Consider the following 15,425-nt stretch of genomic DNA (forward strand, 5'->3'; position numbering starts at 1 on the left):
ATTATTTGGCCCTCAAAATGTCGGACAATTTTTCTAATTACTGCAAAGATAAATTTGATAACCATATTGCCAAATTTTCATCAACAGAACTTTCACCGAGTCTTCATCAAGATTTTCTTCATAGAGGAAAAGTTGCGCTTACAGTTGAACTGAACAATCCGTTCATCTCGGAACTCCATAAAGCTAATCAAAAGTTTAACTTTTCATATGTAGATATATTGAATACGCAAATTCACATTTTCCAGCTGAAAAGGACTGATAGGCTTGAAGAAAGACTAAAAAACATTTGTTGTCGCGTTTCTCAGAAATACAGAACTACTCACCGATCTGGTAATAAACGAGTAAATCTTGACACGGGTAGCTCTAAAATTGCTATATATGAAACTGAACTTGAGAATGTTTTAGAACTCTCAATTAAAATTTCCAAATTTGAAGCGAGTAATGTTGAACTGGTCGCTAGGTGCAAACACTTATACAACGAACTGTGTCAAGAGATGAAAATTAAATCCAGAACAGAGAAGAAATTTATTTTATTGCAAGACGAAGCTAATGTACTACGTCAGGAAAATGAAGACCTGCAGAAGATAAAGAATATTATCGAACAACATAACATTACAAGAAACAACGGAAAAACAGTTGATGAACTTGAAAAATCACAACGGTACGTTAGATTAACATCTATAAAGTCGGTGACAGAGAAAGCACTTTGGTTTGCCGAATCATACGGACTTACACCTAAATCTGTAACTTTTCAATCAAAGACAGGAGAAACTACTAAATTACAACTAGATGAATCTGACCAGCATTTAGAACAAGATGTATTAAGAATGAAAGAGATTATCTTCTTGTTAGACAAGTTTGCAATTGGTGATCAGGCTTATCATGAAATGGCTGTTAGGACAAATGATCTCCCAAAATTTTATTTAGTAAAGAATTTTCGTGACAAACTGAGTGAAAAAATTCATCTTGAGCGTACACCAGGTAATGTTCCTGGAGCATTCGTTTGTTTCAGAGACGAGTTAATAATCGCCATCCGAAATTTTATTCAATCCATACCACAAGAAAACAAGCCATCTAAATTTAGAGTGAAGATATCAGGGGACGGAACAAAAGTCAGTCGCATTTCTAATTACGTAGTAATGTCCTTCGTGTTAGTTGACGAAGATAAAAGTTTGTCTCAACTTCATCAAACGACATTAGCTATCATAAAGTGCAGCGAAAACTATGAAAATCTCCAGAAAGCACTGCATCCGCTGTTTTATGAAATAAACGAACTTTACAAAGTAAGCAACATAACCGTTGATGAAAACACATACGAAGTAGAAGTTCTATTCGGCGGGGACATGAAATTTATACAGTTATGTTTAGGACTAAGCAGCTCCATCGCTGAATACGCTTGTCCCTGGTGTAAGGTACCAAAAGGTGATCGAGGTGATTTGTCAAAAGAATGGAATTATTACCACCAACCGGAGCATCGCAGAACTATTGCCGAAATTAAGGAAGGAAGTATGAAACCTAAAAAACCGTTCAGTATTAAACACGCCCCTCTTATCGAGATTGAACCAGAGAATATAATTCTAGATGAATTACATCTTACTATGCGTATTTTTGACATTTTGCTAAGAAACATTATTGAAGACGCGGCGGAGAAGGACGACCAATCCACAGCTAAAGAGGTGAAAACGGACTACTTGGCTTCCTTAGTTACCAAAATCAACGAATGCGGTGTGAGTTTTAACATTTGGAAACCAAAAACTGGAAAAGGAGAAAGAGACTGGACCTCGCTTCGCGGAGACGATGTTAAAAAGATCCTGCGTAACCTTCCCGAAAAACTTATGTTCGCTATCCATAATAATACCCATGATAGGACAGTTAAACTTTGGAAAGATTTAGTGGAAATTTTGTCTTTGGTCAATTCAGCTGTTGTTCAAACAAAGACACCAGAATTTGTATTTGGATTATGTAAAACATGGCTCACCGACTTCCTTAAAATAGGAGATATTCGAAAAGGCTACTTTCCGGAGAATGTGACGCCATACATGCATGCCATGGTATACCACGTCCCATTCTTCGTTCACAAGTATGGACAACTGAGGAAATTTAGCGGTCAGGCAGTGGAAAAACTTAATGATAACATCAAGACAATTTACCAACAAAAGACGAACAAATTTGACTGTGCCATGGACACGATGAACGTAAGAAAACGACTAGAAATGTTGTCCAGCGGAATGGAACGCCCAAAAAGATCATACACGAAGAAGAAGGCAGATTGGTGGGAACATGATATTTTCCGAGAAAGAAATGACAAGAAAGAAACTGTGCTCCGTGCAATTGAAAACGCGGCCTCTAAATACTCTATTGCTTCAGTAGAAAGTGCACCGGAACGTGAGTTGGATTCTTTATCAACAGATGAAATAAAACAAAAACTATCGAGCCTTGGTGTCACAACTAGATTGAGGAAAAGAGAAAAACTGTTATCCCTACTAAAGTATACGTATGGACATTGATTATTGGACACAAGATGCGACATAAACGTTAACACAATTGAGAAGCCGATTTAAGAAACGTTTGATCTAGATTTGAATAAATTCTTTTAATCTTGCACATTACAAATTCATATGTATTTCATTTAGCAAAATAAGTTTGAATGAAGAAAGTTCTTTTATTGTCGAAAAGGGACATTTATATTCGGCTAATTCGTCTTGAAATGATTAAGTTCTGTTAATTGTGTAGCTTGATTTATTTCCTTTTTTAATTATAGTGTGCATTTATAGATTAACTTTTATTAAGTTGAAATTCAAGTTGTTGTGACTGTGTGTATATATGTATGATTGTGTGTTTGGCAATTTAAAAGGCATTTTCGGATTTGAATATTTGTAAATCCAGGAAGTGGTGAGGTTGGCTTTTTTAAACGTTAACTACATATCTTTTAGATTCTTTATTTTTGATTAGTTTTGATTAGTTTTCATATTCTTTTGATATTCATTTCAAAAATCATCTGAATCATAACATCAACTTTTTAATTTTAATAGATTATTGTAAATGAAATTATTGTTTTAATTCATGTATGATTAATTTTGAAAAGTTGTCCTCCGTGTTAATCTGTTATTTTTTACTCAATGTACATAATTATTTCCTATAAGCATATATATATATATATAAATGTTGTGTTGAAAAAAAAATCTGTTTCGTCCTTTTTTCTGTTTCTTGTTTAAATGTTTGCGTCGTAGATGTTGATATAATGTGAGACGATGTGGTATGATTGGCAATTAGACAACTTCAAGTTGTCACCATAGACCAAAGAACATGGTCGAAAGCAACTATAAGTTACTGTACGGTCTTTATCAATGAGCTAATAAAATTGAGAATGGAAATGTAGCCCATATCGTATAGTAAGCTTTATAGGATAGAATTGAGAATGGAAACGGGAAATGTGTTAAAAGAGAGAACAACCCGACCAAAGAGCAGAAAAATGACAGACATTCCAAATTCTCGAAGTACCCGTTTTATATATATATAAAAAAAGAACCGTAAGTCAACGGCTTTTCGGCCAATTATATGTGAAATAGTTGAACTAAAATTTCAATTACATTTCAGTCAGTTTGATGCTCAATTCGATATGATTTTGAATAAGAATATCTATTTTTATTTATATGCATTTATCATTTACCAATTTGGGTAAAACATCTCATGCCGTTTCAATGTTTCAACTGGGACTAATACACTAATTCAGTAGTCCCAGGTTTGAACAAAGATCGAATAGGAACTCCGGCCTTCAATTAATTTTACAAACTACACCAAAATACAGAAAACATGATTCAAAATTATTTCATCGATAACATCTGGTATTGGTTTTCACTGAAGTTATCTTTACAGACCAGCGGGTGTTTAACCCCTAATTGTGCGTCTTATCGCATATGTCAAATTGGCAAGTGACCCCATATGGAGCGAGGACGGGTTATCGTCCTTGTCGATACAAATAATTGTTTTCAAATTGGGTTATCTCCCTTAAACCGGACAGATTCTTGGCAATGCGTCCGAAGACGCATTAGCTTTCGCACTCTAACTTAAGTTTAAGTGAATGGATCTCAATGAAATTTTACCATAAGGTTCAATACCACAAAAGGAAGGTGGGGATTGATTTTGGGGGTTATGGTACCAACAGTTAAGGAATTAGGGGCCAAAAAGGGGCCAAAAATAAGCATTTTTGTAACTTCCAGACAATAACTTGTGTGTAAGTGTATGGATCTCTCTGACATTGTACCACAAGGTTCCATATCACAAAGGGAATGCTGGGATTGATTTTGGGGGTAATTACCTCCAAATTTTAGGAATTAGGGGCCAAAAAGGGGCAAAAAACAAGCATTTTTCTAGTTTCATGACAATAACTTGTGTGTAAGTGTATGGATCTCTCTGACATTGTATCACAAGGTTCCATATCACAAAGGGAATGCTGGGATTGATTTTGGGGGTAATTACCTCCAAATTTTAGGAATTAGGGGGCAAAAAGGGGCAAAAAACAAGCATTTTCCTAGTTTCATGACAATAACTTGTGTGTAAGTGTATGGATCTTTATGAAATTGTACTACAAGGTTCCATATCACAAAGGGAAAGCTGGAATTGAGTTTGGGGGTAATTGCCCTAAAAGTTTAGGAATAAGGGGCCAACAATAAGCATTTTTCTAGTTTCCAGACAATAATTTGTGCTCAATTGTATGGATCTCTCTGAAATTGTACTGCAAGGTACCATACCACAAAGGAAAGGCTGGGATTGATTTTGGGGGTAATTCCCTCAAAATTTTAGTAATTAGGGGCCATAAAAGGGCAAAAAAACAAGCATTTTTCTAGTTTCAGGACAATAACTTGTGTGTAAGTGTATGGATCTTTATGAAATTGTACTGCAAGGTTCCATATCACAAAGGGAAAGCTGGATTTGAGTTTTGGGGTAATTGCCCTAAAAGTTTAGGAATTTGGGGCCAAAAAGGGGCCAAAAAACAAGCATTTTTCTAGTTTCCAGACAATAACTTGTGTTCAAGTGTATGGATCTCCCTGAAATTGTACTGCAAGGTACCATACCACAAAGGGAAAGCTGGGATTGAGTTTGGGGGTGATGAATCATAAGGGGGTTCAAAAAATTTGGGGGGGTATTTTTTTTTCCTTTTTTTTCTTTAAAATTTTCCATTTTAAATTGGTTATTTCTGATTTATATATAAAAGCAAATAATAATGAAATGGTTTGAATAGGTAAATTAAACATTTTTAAGTTCTTAGACCACTTTCATTCTGTGTGAGAAACCTATGCTGTGTCAAATATTTAATTACAATCCAAATTCAGTGCTGTATCAAGCTTGAATGTTGTGTCCATACTTGCCCCAACTGTTCAGGGTTCGACCTCTGCGGTCGTATCAAGCTGCGCCCCAGCGGAGCATTTTATTAAAAGTTTATCCTGACTTTTTTTACCTGAATTGTCATCCTGACTTTTTTTTCTGCAAATGTCTCATCCTGCCTTTTTTTTTACTCAAAAGTCCTGTCCTGCCTATTTTTTTCAAATTTCAACCCCCCCCCCCCATAAAAATCAAATGGTAGCTTCCTTAGGTCCTTTTGATGATTTTGATATTTGCGGACCATAGCAAAAAAACTGTCTAAGGATAGAGCTATGTTTTTGCATCTAGACTTGACCCACAGGTGCTTGGGGCATGGACCACTTTTTCTTTTTCTTTTTTTTCAGTTTATTTTTTTTACAATATGTTTTTGAATTTTTAAGCGAGATTTTCTAAGCAAAAAATCTGGTGTATTAAAATGGTAAGTATGGCAGTTGGACAGGTGGGTGAAAAAAATATTCTATCTTGACAAAAAGAACCCCAATATTAACACTATTAAAGTTATGAATATCTGATATGGACAATAACTTGTGGAAAGGTGTATTGATCTCTCTGAAATTAGACCACACGTTTCCATACCACAAAGGGATGGTTAGGATTGGCTTTGGGGGGTTATAGCTCAAACCGTTTAGGAAAAAGGGGGAAAAACAAGGGTTTCCTGGTATATGGAAAATTATATAAAAGTACAATGTTATGTTTGGATTACCTCCCTTACACTGCTTTTAAATTATGTATAAAGAAATGTTGTATTGTCGAGGTGATTAGCTGTCAATTTTTTTTTAAGAAGTTACTATTAAAAATGCTGATTAAGGAATATTAAATTTAGCCATGATTATGTATGTCATTTTCTATTTTAAGACTTTTATGATGTATTTAAATGGGTAATTATGGTTGCAAACTCCATTGGAAATTTGAATTGAGATTATGACCATATCTTGAGGGAAAGATTTTTATGCCCCCGCCGTAGCGGAGGGGGCATTAAGTTTTACCCTTGTCTGTCTGTACTTACGTATGTCCGTACGTCCCAAAATTGGTTTCTGTTCTCCAACTTGAGTATACTTGCCTCAACTAAACGTTATGAAACTTATACACAAAGCTAATTACCACAAAACACAGATCAAGTTTGAATTTTGGTGGCGTCACTTTTACCAGTCTAGCGTTATGCCCCTTTATAAATGGAAAAATTGCAAAATGTTTAGTTTCCGTTCTCTAACTTAAGTTTGCCTCAACCAAACTTATACACAATGCTTATTACCACAAAACACAGATCAAGATTGAATTTTGGTAACGTCACTGTAACTGTTCTAGAGTTATGCCCCTTTATAAATGGAAAAATTGCAAAATTTATAGTTTCCGTTCTCTTCCTTAAGTTTGCCTCAACCAAATTTTATGAAACATATACACAATGCTTATTACCACAAAATAAAGATCAAGTTTGAATTTAAGTGTGGTCACTTTAACCATTCTTGAGTTATGCCCCTTTATAAATCGAAAAATTGCATAATTTGTAGTTTCCGTTCTCTAACTTAAGTTTGCCCCAACCAAACATTATGAAACCTATACACAATACTTATTATCTTAAAACTCAGATCAAGTACAAATTTTGGTAGCGTCACTTTTATCGTTCTTGAGTTATGTCCCTTTATAATGTTGTATGCCAGCAGGGGTATCATCTGTGTCCATGGGGACATATCCTCCATTTATTCATTTTTTTGAAAAAGCGGGGGGGGGGGGGTTAAAAAGAAATTGTGGGGGAGGGGACAATTTTTTTTTATTTCAGATTTCAGAAATTAAAAAGAAAATTTCTTCAAATTTTTTTTTTTTTGCAAAAGAGGGAGGGGGGGGGATTGGCAACAGCAAAATATATTGCTCAAAAGCAAAAAATTGAATATAAATTCAAATCATATAACCAATTCTAAGTTCTTTGACTACAGTTATTCTGTGTCAGAAACCTATTATGTGTCAAATATTTAATTCTAATCCAAGACCTGTATCAAGTGCAAATATTGTGTCCATTTTTGCCCCAACTGTTCAGGGTTGGACCTCTGCGGTCGTATCCAGCTGTGCTCGGCGAAGCAATTTATTTGTGTCTATAGTACTTCCATAACTTATGGTAGACCAACTGACACTTTTAAAATGGTCTCACTAATTAGCAACAAGAAGAAAAAAAATTAGCAACAAGAAGAAAAAATTAGCGACAAGAAGACTAATTTAGCGACAAGAAAGTTAATATTCTATTATAAACAATAAATTTATAGAAAAGTGAATTAATTACAGTTGATTTTTTGCTGTTTTATTAAGTTTCAAATTTTGTTATATTTAGCAGCACTCCGTCTTGTAATCAATTTTTGTAAAAATTATTTTATTACATTATTTTAAAGTATGTGTCAATCTGAACATTTTGTAACAATCCCATGTCCCATCCTATATATTTATATATATATATATGGACCTTTTCAGTGAAATAAATAAAGTTAGGATTATCAAATAATTTGGTTTGAACTTTTGATATATCAACCATGCCAACTCTACATATACTCGATCCATTCATTTATACACTTAACTGTAAACTGTAAGTATATCTATTTAAATTAAACACATCCTTGATAACAAAAAAAAAATTTCTAAAACATATGAACAAATCTTTATTTTCTTCTCTCAGTGTCCGATGAAATAATGAAAATTCACGTATATTTAAAACAAAATTAATGCATGTTTCTATATCTATTCATTTCAAATAATCATTATTTAGACATCTTGACACTAAATTTATTTTCTTGTTGCTAAATTAGTTTTCTTGTCACTGAATTATTCTTCTTGATGCTTCTTGGTCGCTAATTAGTGAGACTCCTATTAAAGTATTATTGTGAACTTCAAAAGCTTGTCTCAAATAATAACATATTTTTTTAGCATTAGCCAAATTATTTAAATTAAGTAAATAGATTACTGATTTTATATCATCATCTTTGATCAAAATTTTGGAAAATATTAAACTTCTCTCGAAGGTTTTTATATAATGAAATCCCGTAAATACATATATGTCATTTTTTAAATCTTATCTGTCAGATAGTTTTTTTTACTAAGATCTCAAAAACGACAGCATTTAGAGCAAATCTGACACGAGGTAAAAATGTTCAATAGGTTTACTTAATTGACTAGGATTGTCAGTTTTCCTACCGAAGGTCAGTGGTTCTCTCTGGGCAGCTCATTTCTTATTTAACTTATTTTCACTTATTTGATACAGAGGCGGATTTGGGGAAAGGGGGGGGGGGGAAGAGGCAGGGGCCCAGGTCCCCCCTAAGTGTGGGAAAAATTTGGTTACTTATTTAGGGAATGACTGGAGTGGGCCCCCTCTGATGGCAGTCATGAAAATTTCTGGATCCACCACTGTAATATGTTCTGGTTCTACCCAGTTGTTTACTGGCACCAATATGTAAAAAAAAAAAAGGGAAACCCCAAATGAATGGTGAGCTTAAGCCATCACTTGGCGTCCGTCATCATTGTCGTTGTCCGTCTGGTGTAAACTATTTCAAACATCTCCTCTGAAACTACTGAACCAATTCCAACCAAACTTGAATGATCCTTAGGGTATCTAGAATAAAGTTAGTGTTTTATTTTCTGTTTCGCCAAAAATCAAAAAGCCACAATGGCTAAAAATAGAACATAGGGGTAAAATGCAGTTTTTGGCTTATATCTCAAAAACCAAAGCAGTTAGAGCAAATCTGACATGGGTACAAGTGTTCAAATGTTGTCCGTGCATTTACTCATGAACCATTCAACCAAACCTTTTAAAATTTTAATATGTTGTTACTGACAACAATATGGAGCTCAAGTTTAATAATGACGATTTTGACTTTTACCGTTCAGGAGTTACGGTTCTTGAAAGTTTAAAAAATGTCGTGTCCGTGCATTTACTCATGAACCGTTCAACCAAACCTTTTTAAATTTAAATATGTTGTTACTGACAACAAAATAGAGGTCAAGTTCAATAATGACGATTTTGACTTTTACCGTTCAGGAGTTACGGTTCTTGAAAGTTTAAAAAATGTCGTGTCCGTGCATTTACTCATGAAACGTTCAACCAAACCTTTTTAAATTTTAATATGTTGTTACTGACAACAAAATAGAGGTCAAGTTCAATAATGACGATTTTGACTTTTACCGTTCAGGAGTTACGGTTCTTGAAAGTTTAAAAAATGTCGTGTCCGTGCATTTACTCATGAACTGTTCAACCAAACCTTTTTAAATTTTAATATGTTGTTACTGACAACAAAATGGAGGTCAAGTTCAATAATCACGATTTTGACTTGTACCATTCAGGAGTTACGGTTCTTGAAAGTTTAAAAATTGTCGTGTCCGTGCATTTACTCATGAACCATTCAACCAAACCTTTCGGTTCTTGAAAGATTGAAAAATTGTGTTACCCGAGTATTATTGGCAGATTATACAACAGAAATGGGATTCATTACCTTTAGAAGCATTCTATGATTGATAAAGGTAATACTATTTTTTTATTTTCTTTTTACTGTGCTTGCAATCTCCATCGTGGCACCTTGTACAGTTTGAGATTTAAACAAATTTCCTTCAATGGTAATTGTGTGTACCGGATTTTTGTGTCAAAAATGTCGGTTATTGATTTGGGGATGTACGGCGGTCGGTCGGTCGGACGGGCGGGCGGCAACCAAATGTTGTCCGTGCATTTACTCATGAACCATTCAACCAAACCTTTTAAAATTTTAATATGTTGTTACTGACAACAAAATGGAGCTCAAGTTTAATAATGACGATTTTGACTTTTACCGTTCAGGAGTTACGGTTCTTGAAAGTTTAAAAAATGTCGTGTCCGTGCATTTACTCATGAAACGTTCAACCAAACCTTTTTAAATTTTAATATGTTGTTACTGACAACAAAATGGAGGTCAAGTTCAATAATGACGATTTTGACTTTTACCGTTCAGGAGTTACGGTTCTTGAAAGTTTAATTGGTTATTATCTTGAATAGTATTAATGATAAAGATAAACTTTAAACAGCAAATATGTTCAGCAAAGTAAGATCTACAAATAAGTTCAATGACCAAAATTGTCAATTGACCCTTTAAAGAGTTATTGCCCTTTAAGGACACTTTTACACAATTTGTTTATCATGTTTTCTAACTTTAAAAAATCTTCTACTCTGAAACCACTGAACCAATTCCAACCAAACTTAAGCTGAATGATCCTTATGGTATCTAGAATAAAGTTATTGTTTTATTTTCTGTTTCGTCAAAAAACATGGCCACCATGGCTAAAAATAGAACAAAGGGGTAAAATGCAGTTTTTGGCTTATATCTAAAAAACCAAAGGAGTTAAGACAAATCTGACAAGGGTAAAAGTGTTCATTAGGTGAAGTTCTATCAGCCCTGAAATTTTCAGATGAATCTAATAACCCATTGTTGGGTTGCTGCCACTAAATTGGTAATTTTCAGGAAATTTTGCAGTTTTTAAACGACCGCAAAAATTAAAATTATTTGTTATACGACCGCAAAAATTAAAGATTTTTTGGTCGTATGTAGGTATCACGTTGTCGTCGTCCAAAGACGGATGGTTTCTGGATAATAACTTTAGAATAAGTAAATAGAAATCAATAAAATTTTAACACAAGGTTTATAACCACTAAAGGAAGGTTGGGATTGATTTTGGGGGTTATGGTCCCAACTGTTTAGGAATTAGGGGCCAAAAAGGGGCCCAAATAAGCATTTTTGTAGTTTCCAGACAATAACTTGTGTTAAAGTGTATGAATCTCTCTGAAATTATACCACAAGTTTCCATACTACAAAGGGATGGTTAGGATTGACTGTGGAGGGTTATGGCTCAAACCATTTAGGAATTAGGGGCAAAAATAGGGGAAATCGAAGGGTTTTCCTGGTTAAAGGACAATTGAGACAATTTAAAAGCAGTGTAAGGGAGGTAATCCAAATCAAAATCCAAATAAATTTGAATAACAAAGTTTGATTACCTCCCTTACACTGCTTATAAATTATTTATTAAGAAATGACGATTGTCTGAGATATTGACCATAACTTGAGGGAAAGAATTATTTTTATGAATAAGGGAAAGGGGGGAGGTGAAAAAAATTGGAGGGGGACAATTTTTCTCATTTCAGATTTCAGAGATTAAAAGAAAATTTCTTCAAATATTTTTTTTGGGGGTTAATATTCAACAGCATAGTGTATTGCACAAATGCAAAAAAACGGGGTAAAATTTTTTTTTTTTGGGGGGGGTCAATTCACATAGTCTATTGGACAAAAGGGAAAAAATTGAATATAAATTCAAATCATATAACCAATTTGAAGTTCTTTGACTACAGATATTCTGTGTCAAAAATTTAATTACAATCCAAATTCAGACCTGTATCAAGCGTGAATATGGTGTCCATTTTGGCCCCAACTTTTCAGGGTTGGACCTCTGCGGTCGTATCTGAGCTGCGCTCAGCGAAGCAATTTATTGGTTATTATCTTGAATAGTATTAATGATAAAGATAAACTGTAAACAGCAAATATGTTCAGCAATGTAAGATCTACAAATAAGTTTATATGACCAAATTTGTCAATTAACCACTTAAGGAGTATTGCCCTTTGAGAACAATTTTACACAATTTGTTTATCATGTTTTCTAACTTTAAAAAATCTTCTCCTCTGAAACTACTGAAACAATTCCAACCAAATTTAAGCTGAATGATCCTTAGGGTATCTAGAATAAAGATTGTGTTTTATATTATGTTTCATAAAAAAACATGGCCTCCATGGCTAAAATTAGAACATAGGGGTAAAATGCAGTTTTTGACCAATATATCTCAAACACTTAAGCAATTAGAGCAAATCTGATGAGAGGTTAAAATGTTCATTAGGCCAAGTTCTATCAGCCATGAAATTTTCAGACAAATCTAACAGTCCATTGTTGGGTTGCTGCCACTAAATTGGTAATTTTAAGGAATTTTGCAGTTTTTATATGACCACCAAAAAATTTTGCGGTCGTATATTGGTTTGACGTTTGCGTCGTCGTCGTCCAAAGACACATTGTTTTCGCATTCTAACTTTAGTTTAAGTGAATGGATCTCTATGAAATTTACCATAAGGTTGGGATTGCTTTTTGGGGTTATGGTACCAACAGTTAAGGAATTAGGGGCCAAAAATAAGCATTTTTGTAACTTTCAGACATAACTTGTGTGTAAGTGTATGGATCTCTCTGACATTGTACCACAAGGTTCCATATCACAAAGGGAATGCTGGGATTGATTTTGGGGGTAATTGCCTCAAAATTTTAGGAATAAGGGGGCAAAAAACAAGCATTTTTCTAGTTTCATGACAATAACTTGTGTGTAAGTGTATGGATCTTTCTGAAATTGTACTACAAGGTTCCATGTCACAAAGGGAAAGCGTGGTTTGAGTTTGGGGGTAATTGCCCAAAACATTTAGGAAAAAGGGCCCAAAAATAAGCATTTTTCTAGTTTCCAGACAATAACTTGTGTTCAAGTGTATGGATCTCTCTGAAGTTGTACTGCAAGGTACCATACCACAAAGGAAAGGCTGGGATTGATTTTGGGGGTAATTGCTTCAAAATTTTAGGAATTAGGGGCCTAAAAGGTGCAAAAAACAAGCATTTTTCTAGTTTCAGGACAATAATTTGTGTGTAAGTGTATGGATCTTTATGAAATTGTACTACAAGGTTCCATATCTCAAAGGGAAAGCTGGGTTTGAGTTTGGGGGTAATTGCCTTAAATGTTTAGGAATTTGTGGCCAAAAAGGGGCCAAAAAACAAGCATTTTTCTAGTTTCCAGACAATAACTTGTGTTCAAGTGTATGGATCTCTCTGAAATTGTACTGCAAGGTACCTTACCACAAAGGGAAGGCTGGGATTGAGTTTGGGGGTGATGAATCATAAGAGGGTTCAAAAAATTGGGTTTTTTTTTTTCCTTTTTTTTTCTTTTAAATTTTCCATTTTAAATTGGTTATTTCTGATTTATATATAAAAGCAAATAATAATGATATGGCTTGTATAGGTAAATTAATTTTTTTTAAGTTCTTAGATCACATTCATTCTGTGTCAGAAACCTATGCTGTGTCAAATATTTAATCACAATCCAAATTCAGTGCTCGTATCAAGCTTGAATTTTGTGTACATACTTGCCCCAACTGTTCAGGGTTCGACCTCTGCGGTCGTATCAAGCTGCGCCCAGCGAAGCATTTTATTGGTTATTATCTTGAATATTATTAATGATAAAGATAAAATGTGAACAGCAAAAATGTTCTGCAAAGTAAGATCTTCAAATAAGTTAATATGACCAAAATTGTCAAATGTGTCCTTAAGGAGTTATTGCCCTTTAATGACAATAGTTTTTCACAATTTGTTCATCTAGTTTGCTTACTTTAAAAAATCTTCTCCTTTGAAACTGCTGAATCAATTTCAGCCAAACATGGGCTGAATGAGTTCCAGAGTATCTAGTATAAATTTTGTGTTTTATTTTCTTGTACATCAAGAAACATAGCCACTATGGCTAAAATGGAACATAAGGGTAAAATGTATTTCTTTGCTTTTGAAGAAAATATGACAGATACGAAGAACATCTCAATGGAATTTTTAAGTCACTCATTAATATATTAAAAAGCAAAAATAATCATTGGTGAAGATTTAAGCAAAACATTACAGGTGAGCGATTCAGGCTCTTGAGAGCCTCTTGTTTAATTTTGATGGGTATTTTTGTTTTGTTCCTTTGGAAGGTGTTGAGATAAACTCAGTTGGGTAAAATCTTTCAGAGATATCAAATATAAACAATCATTTACAATTGTATTGTATTGTATTGATGTATATGGACAATAGACAGACAACAAACATCTCTTCTATAAAACGATACATGATTTAAACAGTGTAAATGAGTGGACAGTCTCAAATATAATTCAAGTGTTTATTTTACCATTTTCTGCAATGATATAAATATAGATTCGACCAATGCCATGACTGCATCAAGTGTGATACGATATTTATCCACTAAAGACAGTTAAATTTTCAATTATATATATAATGAACCTTTACGGAAAGGATAAATGATTGTGTAACTGTAGGATCTTTCTTTAAGAATTGTGGATGATGTTCTTTACAACCATTAAATTTGGCTGCTTATGATTGCCGTGGCATCATGTAATTGCATGATTAAAATTGAGAATGGAAATGGGGAATGTGTCAAAGAGACAACAACCCGACCATAGAACAGACAACAGCAGAAGATCACCAACAGGTCTTCAATGCAGCGAGAAATTCCCGCACCCGGAGGCGTCCTTCAGCTGGCCCCTAAACAATATATATACTAGTTCAGTGATAATGAACGCCATACTAAACTCCAAATTGTACACAAGAAACTAAAATTAAAAATAATACAAGACTGACAAAGGCTAGAGGCTCCTGACTTGGGACAGGCGCAAAAATGCGGCGGGGTTAAACATGTTTATGAGATCTCAACCCTCCCCCTATACCTCTAGCCAATGTAGAAAAGTAAACGCATAACAATACGCACATTAAAATTCAGTTCAAGAAAAGTCCGAGTCTGATGTCAGAAGATGTAACCAAAGAAAATAAACAAAATGACAATAATACATAAACAACAACAGACTACTAGCAGTTAACTGACATGCCAGCTCCAGACTTCAATTAAACTGATTGAAAGATTATGTCTTCATCATATGAATATCAGGCACAATCCTTCCCGTTTCTAGTGAAGCTAACTATTTCGGTTATTGTTTCATTGATTTATACTTCACATATCCTTGTTAGGTTGCTGTCTTATTGGATCTTACTTCACATCCATTTTGTTCATATAAGATCAACAATTTTTTTACTTGCAAATTTCAGTTACTCATGAAATTATAATTTCTTTAACATCACAAATAACCTGATTTTCATGGTTTATTCGTCCATGTTAATATTTAAATGTACTTAATCTGTGAATAATCTACTTAATACTGGAGATTCAGTAAACATGGTCAAAAAATTATCCTAGAGATATGACAGAAGAT

The 15,425-nt window shown here is 34.0% G+C and overlaps 1 protein-coding gene across 6 annotated transcripts in view; it reads left to right on the forward strand.

Annotated features, from left to right (window-relative positions):
• The window catches only part of LOC127730107 (gelsolin-like protein 2), a 68,375-nt gene that overhangs the window by 3,953 nt on the left and 48,997 nt on the right, over positions 1–15,425 (forward strand). The window contains exon 1 of one of the 6 annotated variants that reach the window (XM_052238675.1): positions 14,047–14,064. The exons of the other annotated variants lie outside the window; for them this stretch is intronic. The gene's annotated coding sequence lies outside the window, so the exon portion shown is untranslated. Of the gene's footprint in view, positions 1–14,046; positions 14,065–15,425 lie in introns of those variants that run through there. 6 annotated transcript variants of the gene reach the window in all.

Source organism: Mytilus californianus, unplaced genomic scaffold (genome assembly GCF_021869535.1).
Source record: "Mytilus californianus isolate M0D057914Y unplaced genomic scaffold, xbMytCali1.0.p SCAF_1, whole genome shotgun sequence".
NCBI lineage: Eukaryota > Metazoa > Mollusca > Bivalvia > Mytilida > Mytilidae > Mytilus > Mytilus californianus.